This window comes from Seriola aureovittata, chromosome 20, assembly GCF_021018895.1.
Source record: "Seriola aureovittata isolate HTS-2021-v1 ecotype China chromosome 20, ASM2101889v1, whole genome shotgun sequence".
Lineage (NCBI taxonomy): Eukaryota > Metazoa > Chordata > Actinopteri > Carangiformes > Carangidae > Seriola > Seriola aureovittata.
Window position 1 is genome coordinate 16812672 of NC_079383.1, and position 10863 is coordinate 16823534.

Here is a 10863-nt window from a genome sequence, read left to right on the forward strand (position 1 = left end):
TAGGAAACACAAGGAAAGTGAGCAATGCTGTTGAGGTAAAGAACAACACGCACCGTGACTAACTTAACATCATTAATGACTAACTTAACTTTATAGACATTATCATGGACAAAGGAAGAAGGAAAGTAACAGCAATTTCTCAAAATTGAAGGAAAAAGCAAAGGACATACATCCTATAAGTAGTACAATATGTGGAAAAGTGTTAGATTGTTGCTCATATAACACTTGAACATCATTGACAGTGAATGAAAACTATCAGCAAGAGTACAGAGAAGCTGAAACAGCTAGGCTAAACGTGATGAGGTGGTTGAAATAAATACCTAAAAGTAAAGGAATGGGATAATAGTTGAAGTAGTTAACTAAAGTTAAAACAGCTATTAAAAGAAACGGTAGAAATAGTTAACTATAGCATGATGGACAAATGGTGAAATAGCTAAAAGTAAACAGTTGAAATAGTTAGCTAATGGCTAACGGGTGAAATCAATAAATATAATAAATACAATAAAGTCAGTTAAACATAATAGCTATCGTAGTGGATAAATGGTAAAATAGTTGGATAATAGTTTGAAATTGCTAAAAGTAGCTAAAGGCTATGGCTTAAAGTAATGGATAAATTGTGAAATAGCATCTGAAGTCAGTGGATAAACAATTAAAATAGTTAACTAAGAGTAATGGATATATACAATATATATATATATATATATATAATATATATATATATGAGTTAAAATAGATTTAGCTGAACACAACAGATGATGAAATACATAACATTAGATAAAAGTAATGGATAAATGGCGGAAAAGCTAAATTTAATGGGTAAATAGTTCAAATAGTGGTTGAAATAGTTGTGCCAAAGAAATGGAAAATGAAGTAGAGCTAAGTAATAGATAAATAATAAAAACACCTAAAATGAATGGATAAATAGCTAGAAGTAATAAAAGGTTGAGATAAATGGCCGTGCTAAGGAAGACGTACAGGGTTGGGGGTATTTCTGAGAAACAAAATAACAATAGATGATAAATAATGAGGCATTTAATAACAGTAAAAAAAAATGTCTGAGGCTTAGATGAGTTGCAGCTCACAAGATAAATGTAGACCATTGTCTATTGGTGTTTTTTTCTTTCTTTCTGTGGATCTTTGAATCTTCCAGAGAGCACCTGTCCCCACTTCCTGGTTCCGATGACTCCTGTTTGCTCCATCCATGAAAGATTGGCTGGGAACATCCTCTATCAGAGAGGAAACCACGCTCTGTGAAATTCACACCACTCACACCATTTTGGGAATCACCGGTAGGACTTCCTAAAAAATAAAGATACATAAAAAATATAGTCTAAATAAAGGAGAGAGGGGACAGAGTGTCATGACCCAGGTCAACTGCCTTTGTTGTCTCTTTGTATTTGTGTGTGTGTGTGTGAATGAATGTGTGTCTGAATGTGTTTGTGTGTGAGCAGCTGACAGAGTTTCTTCTAATTTGCATTCAATAGAACACACGCTGTGCTTGCTGGGTTATGGTTATGGGTTTATCAAAATTAGTAGATAAACACCATTTCACCACATTTGTGGAAACTTATTTGAGTTTAAATTAAAATCGAGCTCGGTGGCTGTTTTTCCACACTTGTATCAAGAGTCTATATTGTTTGATATGGGATCATGGGAGATTTGTGAGATTAATCTATTGATATTCATTTGATATACTGTATTGTATCAGTGTAATAAAGTAAATAATACTTTCAGTGGCTCCTTCATCCTTTTTGAATATAAGAACCAAAAGTCTGACAACTTCCAAAGTCACTCATTTCTGGTTTTATGATCATATTGGAACCTAAAAATTGAACCAGAAAAGCTGTGGTCTCATATTTTTGGGAGACATGTTTAAATTCTATACAGTCAGTACAATGTCTAGACACTGTTTGGTATTTTTCTTTTTCAATAACACAATCAGTCTGAAAGCTGTCTCTTACACAGGAAGAGTATTTGTGTTCATGTTATTGGATTATGAACTTCAAACAAATATCAAACACATTTCCACTGGAATAGCAAACAGCCCACTTCCAGTTCCCCAAAAGCTGACGGTGTGTTCCTCCCTCTGCAGGTCCTGTCTCCTCTCGTCCGTCCACGTCGCCTGTCCTGTCAGGTCTGTCAGAAACCGATAACAACCTGTAACACACTCATTCTCACAGAACATGTTCAGACTTTAAAGTTACAAAAGTGAAAATCTGATTTAATGTTTTCTTGATTTGAACATTGTTGGAGTGGCTTGGTTTTCAGTTGTGCTGTCGGTTGTTGCCACCAGGGGTCAGCTGTGCACAGGACTACATGAAGCTCACTGTCAAATTAAGAGATAATCCCAGATCATTTAAGAACATTATATTATTACATACATTTGTGATTTCATCATAGGTGTAAAATATTTGCCCCTGATTATGAATATAACTGTATTATAATTGTTTAGATGTGTAATAGCAGAAATAAAGTCATTATTTCTCACATGTTGGTTTATTGGTTCAAATAATTGATTATAATATGACATCACAACTGTTAAATTGCATAAAATCTGGTTAATCAATTGACAAGTTTGATTAGCTTTACAGCCCGTTTAAGGGGATATGAGATCTCTCTTGCATTTCATGGCCGACTATTACATATTCAGTGGTTATGTAATTTTATGTACCTTTCCTGGAATTCAATATTGACCTCTCAAGAGAATCATAAATGAAGAAATCAAAAGCTCTGCTTACACTTACATGATATATTTAAGATAACAGGTTTCAGTGCATTTACAAAACAAATAAATGGTTGTCACTTAAGGAAAAATCTGCACAATTCTGCAATAAATCCACAATTCGAGCCACAAAAATCTTAAATTAAGAGACAATAACTGGTTTAGTTCTGTGAACACCACTTCAGTTGTGTTGCTACACTGCTGCTTCAATCACACAGAAGTATTCCAGTGCCAACACTGGGTAAATGCAACTGTAAAAAGCTCATACTGTGGTTGTAATTAGTAAGTTTGGATATGCAGAGTGAGGTCACTCCAGACTCCTTGGGAGCAGCTGAGTGAGCAGCAGAGAGTTAGGGCAGGTGAGAGCATGTGGGCCTGCTGTCAGTCGTATATGGATCCAGGTGAGGTGGTGTGACCCAGTAATCCCTGACAGAAGTCGTGCTGTGGTCACGCACAGCCGGGTATTTCAAGCATTACTTGTGTTGTAAGACGTCACCGCACTGGTTTGTTGTGGCACACTAGTAACACAAATCGCCATAAGCCCATGAAAGCAACATTATAATCAATTCACAGGTGCATTAAAAAAAATGTAAAAATGTGTAATATTGTATCATTAAGCAGAAAAGATGAGATTAGTCAGATATACAGATGAGCTTCTGATATATTATGAAAATATTTATCGATTTATTTGTATATATTTATCTGACAGGCAGTGATTAATGTATATACTTAAAGTGCAATGTGCATATGCTTATATATTATAGTTATTGTCTTGTTTTGTTTTTACTATTACTGTTTTTACTGTTATAAACACAGTTGGAGGACTCTTTAAAATGTTTATTAAATAACTGTACATTACTCTACACATATAACATTATTAAACTATTATACAGTTAAAATACTGTATTGCTTTTGAGTCTTGTATGATAATGGACCATGTGCAATAACTAATCTTGCTAATTTAGTTGTTATCCTGTCATAAATCATGATGCTGCTATTTGTTTCTTCCCGCAGAAGTCCTCTCCAGTGTTGCTGCTTTATAATGTAATATGTGAAATATGCAGAAATGTGTGTGTATGTGGGCGGGTGTGTATACATACTCCAGCTGCTTCTGATTATTGTTTGATGACACTTCGGCGGCTCGATCTGCGTTGACGACAGGCAGCACTGTGTGCTGTCAAAAGGCGGCTTTGCTTGGATTCCCTGACCAGATAAAAGACATCACACTTTTCATTTAATCATCCATCACATCATATAATCATATAATGGGCAGGAATGTGGAGTAAAGTCTTCTGAATATTGCATGATTTCCCCATCTGACATCATCAAGTATATTTCCAGGTTTTGTCCTCTGTTTCCTTGAATGTTGTTGCGGCTGTGGCCATAAAAAGTGATGGACAAGCAGAGGATTGCTGTATGGTGTATTGTTTTTAAATTTTTTATCCATACTGATTAATGTTTACCATTTCCGTTAACGGCTGAGAAAGTATTTCTGTGATCTGTCCATTTATTGTGTCCTCATAAGAAATAAATTCTGTAATACATAATGATTCAAACAATTAATTTTTGAAAGGGGCATTACTGAAATGTCTTCCACTAAGACACTGAATCCCTACCAGCTCCATTTTGTCACATTGTACATGTCAGCATCAAAAAACAAGATGTTAATCATGCCCTTGTAGGTTTTAATGTAAATTCAGAGTGTAACAGCAATATCACAAGTGTAATTTCTCTCAGTATATAATTCCATAGTTGAACTGGAACAAGGTGAATTTCTAACTCAAGCAGAAGTACTGCACATTATTCAAATATAAGTAATGAAAAAAGACTGAGCAGCGGTTTGTCAAAGGTGGTGACTGTCAAAGAGCCGGTGTTGCTTTGATAACAAAAAGAAGACAGCCACCACAACAAGGGAAACTAAAGAAAAAGAAAACCAACACAGGATGTAGGGGGAGTAAGATAAGACAAACTAAGTGAAATACAAGCTATATAAGTTAGATAAGTGTTGTGATATACTGTTTTTTTTTTTTACAGTTTTACTTTTGAATGGGTTTTATATGGTTAAAATTGATCATCAGATCAAATCATTTACTAAAGAAATTGTGAGCACATGGAGAAGTAATAACCTTTTCCCCTCTGCAGAATTCCCTTACAATATATACAATAGACACCATCTCCATTCAAACTGATGGAGGCTGTAACCTGTTTGTGAACCCTGAACATCAGGAACACTGATCTTTAACAGCCCACAGAGACAAAGTCAAACAGTGGGCGACTCAGATTCACCACATCCTTTTGTTGTCGGGTTGAGAGAAAGTCAAGGCCAACTCAATAAGTCTTTATCTTGGCTCTGGTGTGTGGCTGTGTGTGTTTAAGTGTGTGTGTGTGTTTAAGTGTGTGTGAGTTAACCAGTATGTAAGAATAAAAGAGAGAGGAGAGAAATAATGACTACGTGCAAATTCCCGTGTATATGCCCACTGGTAAATGTGTTTCTGAATGCGTGTGGTCATTGTAGGCACAGAGTACAGTACATGAGCTGCTTGCAGCGTCTGGAAAGTCCATTTGTGTGGCGGTCAGGATGCCAGTGTCTCACACAGGGAGGCCGCCTGTCTCGCCCTCTCCACTCCACTCCGCTCTGTCGCTCAGTGACTGATCTTTAATCAGAGGAAGGTTGTCTGATGCGAGCACAGACGGATAAATCACTCTTCACCCGGGCTGCTATCTGGGCTGTGCGTAGCCAGGTTGTCCCGTCAGCAGACTGGCCCTCCGCCCGGGCCCTACAAAGCTAACAGCCATGTGGTATTCAGCCCTTTGGTGAGGAGAACGCTGCCTGCCACTGCCCTCTGGAGAAAAATACTCCACATTCTGGGCATATCAGTATTTATATTGCTGTTGAGAGGCTTGGTTGTTGATATACTGTATCCTCTATCTGCAGATATTCAAAAGACACTGGCTTGCCACATCATTTTTTAATTTGCTGTGGGCTGTTTATAGTTTTACTAAACTGAAAGTAGCAAAACCACAATCCAAAAATACTCAGTGTCAAAGTGTGACCCCAATAAAAGTACATTTATCAGTGGAAGAAATGATAAAAGTGGTCATTATGTGTTATATTGTATGTTATCTCTATTTTTTAATAAACTGTTAGTAGCTTTTAGATTGAAATTTAAGTAGTGACTACAGCTGTCAAATAAATTTAGAGGAGCAAAAAGTACAAAATGTCTTTATGGAGGAGAAAATAGGAGTAAGTGGCAAAAAATGAAAATATTGAAGAATAGACCTACATTTATCTCAGATAAAAGAAATCCCAGGGTTGTGGCTCACAAACAAGATTGGCCTCTCCAAATTGGTATTACTCTTTTTACTGAGACACTGAGACTCCTTTTCTTTAGTATGAGCATTTTAGCATGAGATATGCGCATGAATCACATTTTGCTCGACTGTGACAGTTAAATGTCAGTTAAGGTTAGCTGTTAGCTAGCTAGCTTAACCTGACAGTTAGCTAGTGTTAATGGTTAGCTAACGTCGAAAGAAAATTTCGAAGTCCTTGTTATATGAGTCACCAAGCAGCAGATGATGTAAGTATAAATGGCTCAACAAGTTTGCATTTCCATGTTTTAATAAAATTTAAAAAATTTAAGAAAGTAGCTTGGCTAACATTAATTCTTGCTAACATTAGCTATAGCAGTATGCTAATGAAGCTGGATACGAACTTTATACGTGTAACATTACTCAAAATTATGTGATGTTTAAATACATACAACCTAACACCTGGATACATTGTCATAAACTGACAAACTAACTTTTCCATTAATAAATGCAGCTCAGTTAAAGCTGTGGTAGGTCTTAATATCAGCAGCTGTATGTTCTTGTGTTTTTACATTACAGATACTCTTTTATTTTTCTGTAATTAATGAAAAACTTTTCAAAGGTACACTATTTCAAAATCTATTGACCTCCCACCACCGGTAATGACAGACATTTTTTGTCTGTTTGTCATAGAACAATTAAAGCAGGCGCTGTAAAAAAAAAATAAATAAAAAAAATGTGAAAACAATCCCCAGCCTTTGATAGCAATTACCAAGAATTGCGGTCAGTTTGAGTGCAGTCTAATTGAATAATGGTCATATCAGTGAACGAGAGGGAGTGCAGAGTGATTTACCGCACAGGGGAGCATGCTTATCTTTCCCTCTGTCCCATGCAGGAAACACTGGGATGTCACCAGGCAGATTAAAAGCTTGGCACAGCTGATATGGAGCGCTCAAAATGGATGGGGTGGGGACCTCTGACTGCTGTGCGAGGGGTTTTGGAGGAGGGGACGGGCGGTGGTGTGACCTTATGAGTCCTGTTTGGCAGTGATTCATTCAAAATCTGGGAATTCCACTGGAAGTGAGGAGGGGAAAAAAGATGTAACATCATGTAACTTGAATGGAATTTTGAATAGTAAGCATATTTTTGGCTCAAATTCTGCCAGGCCACATTTTTTTAAGTTCACGCTAAACTGCTCCCAAAGGAAAAATGGAATCTATCATTATTGCGCATATTTGAACATTTCTGGAAGAACAAAGAGTGAATTTGGGTGGAAGAAAAGTTGAAAAGAGATCATATTTTGCAGGATCAACTGCCCGACTTTTAATTGAAGTGAATGTTAAAAGCTGCTGTTGGTCACAGTGCAGCTGTATCACTTATAATTGAATTCCTGACAGCTGCAATGCTAGGAATTTTAACCAGTTACTACAAGAGCTACAAAACGAGCAGGGTATATTATTTTAAATGACACTACAGAGACTAAACGTGGCTTGATGTCAGTGTAAAACTGATGTTTTCTACATAGTCACCATTGTAATTCTGTTCTTTTAAGCAGGAGCTAACTGGAGACTCTCGAATTGAGGCAATATGCAGACTGAAGAGAGGTGTTTGATGGGAACACAGGCAGACAGATCTGGAGGAGCAGCTGCATGGAGGACGCTGGGACAAATATAGAAAGGGGACAAGGGCCAAAACATATCACACATTTTTTCCCATTAACAGCATAGGTTTGAATCTAACTTGGCGCCAATTAGTTGCAGTATAGGCGCAAGGACTTAAAAATAGAGCATGGCAGGGGTGGTAATATACCCGGAACGCAGAGACAGATATCTCTGTCATGGCGTCGTGTGATTTCACATGTAATCATGTGAAGGAAAAATAACAGTATTCATATCACCAGCTGGTTCATTATAACACGTGACGTGAAAGGTTATGTGACAAATGGAGCTTCAGACATTTGTTGCTATTACCTGTCATGCTACTCTGAGTGCAGAGCTTCAGCTAAGGCCTATTTCCAGTCTGATTCGGTTATGTTTGGCAGGATCTGTGCCGCTCTATCAGTGTGACCAGCCGTTTTTACCCGCTCAGTTTCAACATTTGCTTGTCTCTTATCTCTGCAGTGGAGAGCTGGAATGAGGGGCATGCAGGCTTCAGGCCTACCTGTTTACTCTGAGGGCTTCCTCCATTGTCCCCCCAACTTCCTTTGACGGATTTTTCACATTTTTGTGCGTTGTTGTTTTGGGAACAGGTCATGGGCTCGACACATGGGAGCCTCCGGTGGCATTTCTGAATCTGTCTGGTCGGGCTCAGCAGGAATTCTTTCCTATAGCACATATCGACTGTTTCATACACACCTGAGATATTTTTACAGCCGTAAACTAAACAGTATGAGTGTCATCACTTTTATCCTTTTATACTGAGCTGAAACCTGATAACTTCTGTGTATTCCTCTGATTCCTTCACTTCAGCCGCAGGTTTACTGTGGAACAAAGTCATCCCTTGCCGACTAATCCCTTTCACTACAGAAATAGACCAACTTCAGTCCAGTTTTGGTAACTGTTATGCAACTCGTGATAGTTCATGGTTAAGCATATACATTACTGGCTAATACCCTCTGTAATACGGTTCAGCCTAATCTACTAGACTCCACTACCCTTCTAAACTTAATTTTATCTCTAGAACAAGCACTAATTTATAACATGTATTTCTGTAGGGACTATTAAAGTCTCTATGTGTGTCTGCTAGGTTTCTTATTTTATACTGTCTGGACTGTATCTGTATCTGTTCAGATCACATGGAGCAATCATCTAAAGACAAAACTAATCTATGGTATAACTTATCCATTAATAATTAATGTAATTTCTCATTAGTTAGATGTAGGAAGGTGAATCTTTCACTGAGAACAAGTGCTCTTCTCTGAGGGTCCTGCGAATGGAAAGCCCCTTAATCCTTATTATCTATCTAAGAGGTGCTCAATGAGATTACAATCCCGCACGAATACTACAACTGGATACCGAGTTACCATCTGTTGTCACTTGAGAAAACAATCTCCTTATTTTTCATATAATCTCCTGCAGGTGTGATATTGTGCTCTTATTTAAGTTTCTAAAACACTGGAAAACATCAACACTGCAAACACATTGAAAAATATTTGAAACATTTCAAATTTGAGGGGGATTTTTTTTTTTTTTGTTCTGAAAATAGTTGTGATTGAGCAAAAAAGGCACCTGCCACTGAAAATATATATCCAGGGAAAAATCTCTATTTAAATGTGTCTCTGCATTTTTAAGATATACTCGAGTTCTTCGGCCTGCTATTAACAGCTCTACACGAATCAGTGTGACACACCTTTCTGAGGAGGATTTCCAGGCACTGCACTTGCAGTGGAGATTAACTTTAAGCAAAGATTAAGCAAATTAACTGTGATGGTGTCTCCCGAAATAAACTGTTGCTGTGCAGTTAGTTCAACAGCAGTCACGATGTAGAGCACGGAATAACATTTCATGGATCGTTTCACAACAGTTGGAAATTTCATGATGCTGGCTTAGGTGAGTTAATTTTGAAATCCTACGATTAAATCAACGTTTGCTCGCTTGCTCACTGTGTTGTCTTTAATATGTTTACTGCCTCCAGGTGTAATGGACAGTTATGTTTCACACTTGCATCGTTAGGAATGCCATGTGGTCATAAAACTTTAATCAGATAATGTTTAGTTTTGTCGCCAAAAATTACTACAAATATTCTATCCTGAATATGAAAGAAAATGTAATGCTGGTTTATTGACAAATACTACTACTACTACAACTGCTACTACTACTACTACTACTGCTGTTAATGCCAAGTAATGCCTAAAATCAACTTTTAAAATTGAATGTCACAATTAATAAATAATAATAAATAGTAATATAATAATAAAACAGTTAATAAAATCAGTTTAAAAATGTAAGTTATGTAAATGAGCTCTTATTTTTTAAATTCACAATAATATAGAAATTGATGTTTAAAAAGAATTGATTCAAGCTTTATGAGACCATAGTGTTTCTTTTCTCATATCCTACATTTTTGAATAGTTGCTATTTTGTATGAATTTTCTATCTTAAATTAAAACATAATACTGAAAAATGGTATAAAATCATTCTCATACTCTGACATCTGATGCTAAAAGAAATACTGGACAAATGCTGGTGAAAGAGAGTTACGTGTTAAAGATTTCCGCATCACTTGTTGTTCAAACCAAGGTAATCAAATAATTGAAGATGCCATTCACGTGGCAGCCTTCCTGTTAGGTCATGTTGCCTGATGGCCACAGCGGAACGAAGTAAACAACATATGTTTGCAAGACGTCATTCAGCTGTTTACACATCATAAATAATTTAAGTTGCCTTGAACATGATGTTAATGTTGTGTGTGTTGAGCCCATAGCAGACGTCCTAATACTCTCAGATGTCTTACAACATTTTCATGATCATAAACCTGCCAAACCAAGTTTTATTCTTATCATGATTATTGGTTACTGCGATTAGACTATTTATCTTAACATATATGTGTAAAATTGAACAAAAAAATGGAGGATTACTGTGAATGTTATTGTTTAAAGTAAAAATGTGTAATGTTTCGTGTGTTGAAGCAACTTCAGAAACCTTTAGGGCCTCGTCACCATTGATTCTGTGGTGGAAGCTTTTTCTACCTAGAAGTCCAAAAACGTCACTATCTCACCCTTAACAATCTGCCATGCAGAATACCACCTGGGAAGCATGACAAGAAACCTTTATGTTCCTACGATATGCTGTATCTAATTATTTACATTTCCATCTCGCAGCAAATCAACTATG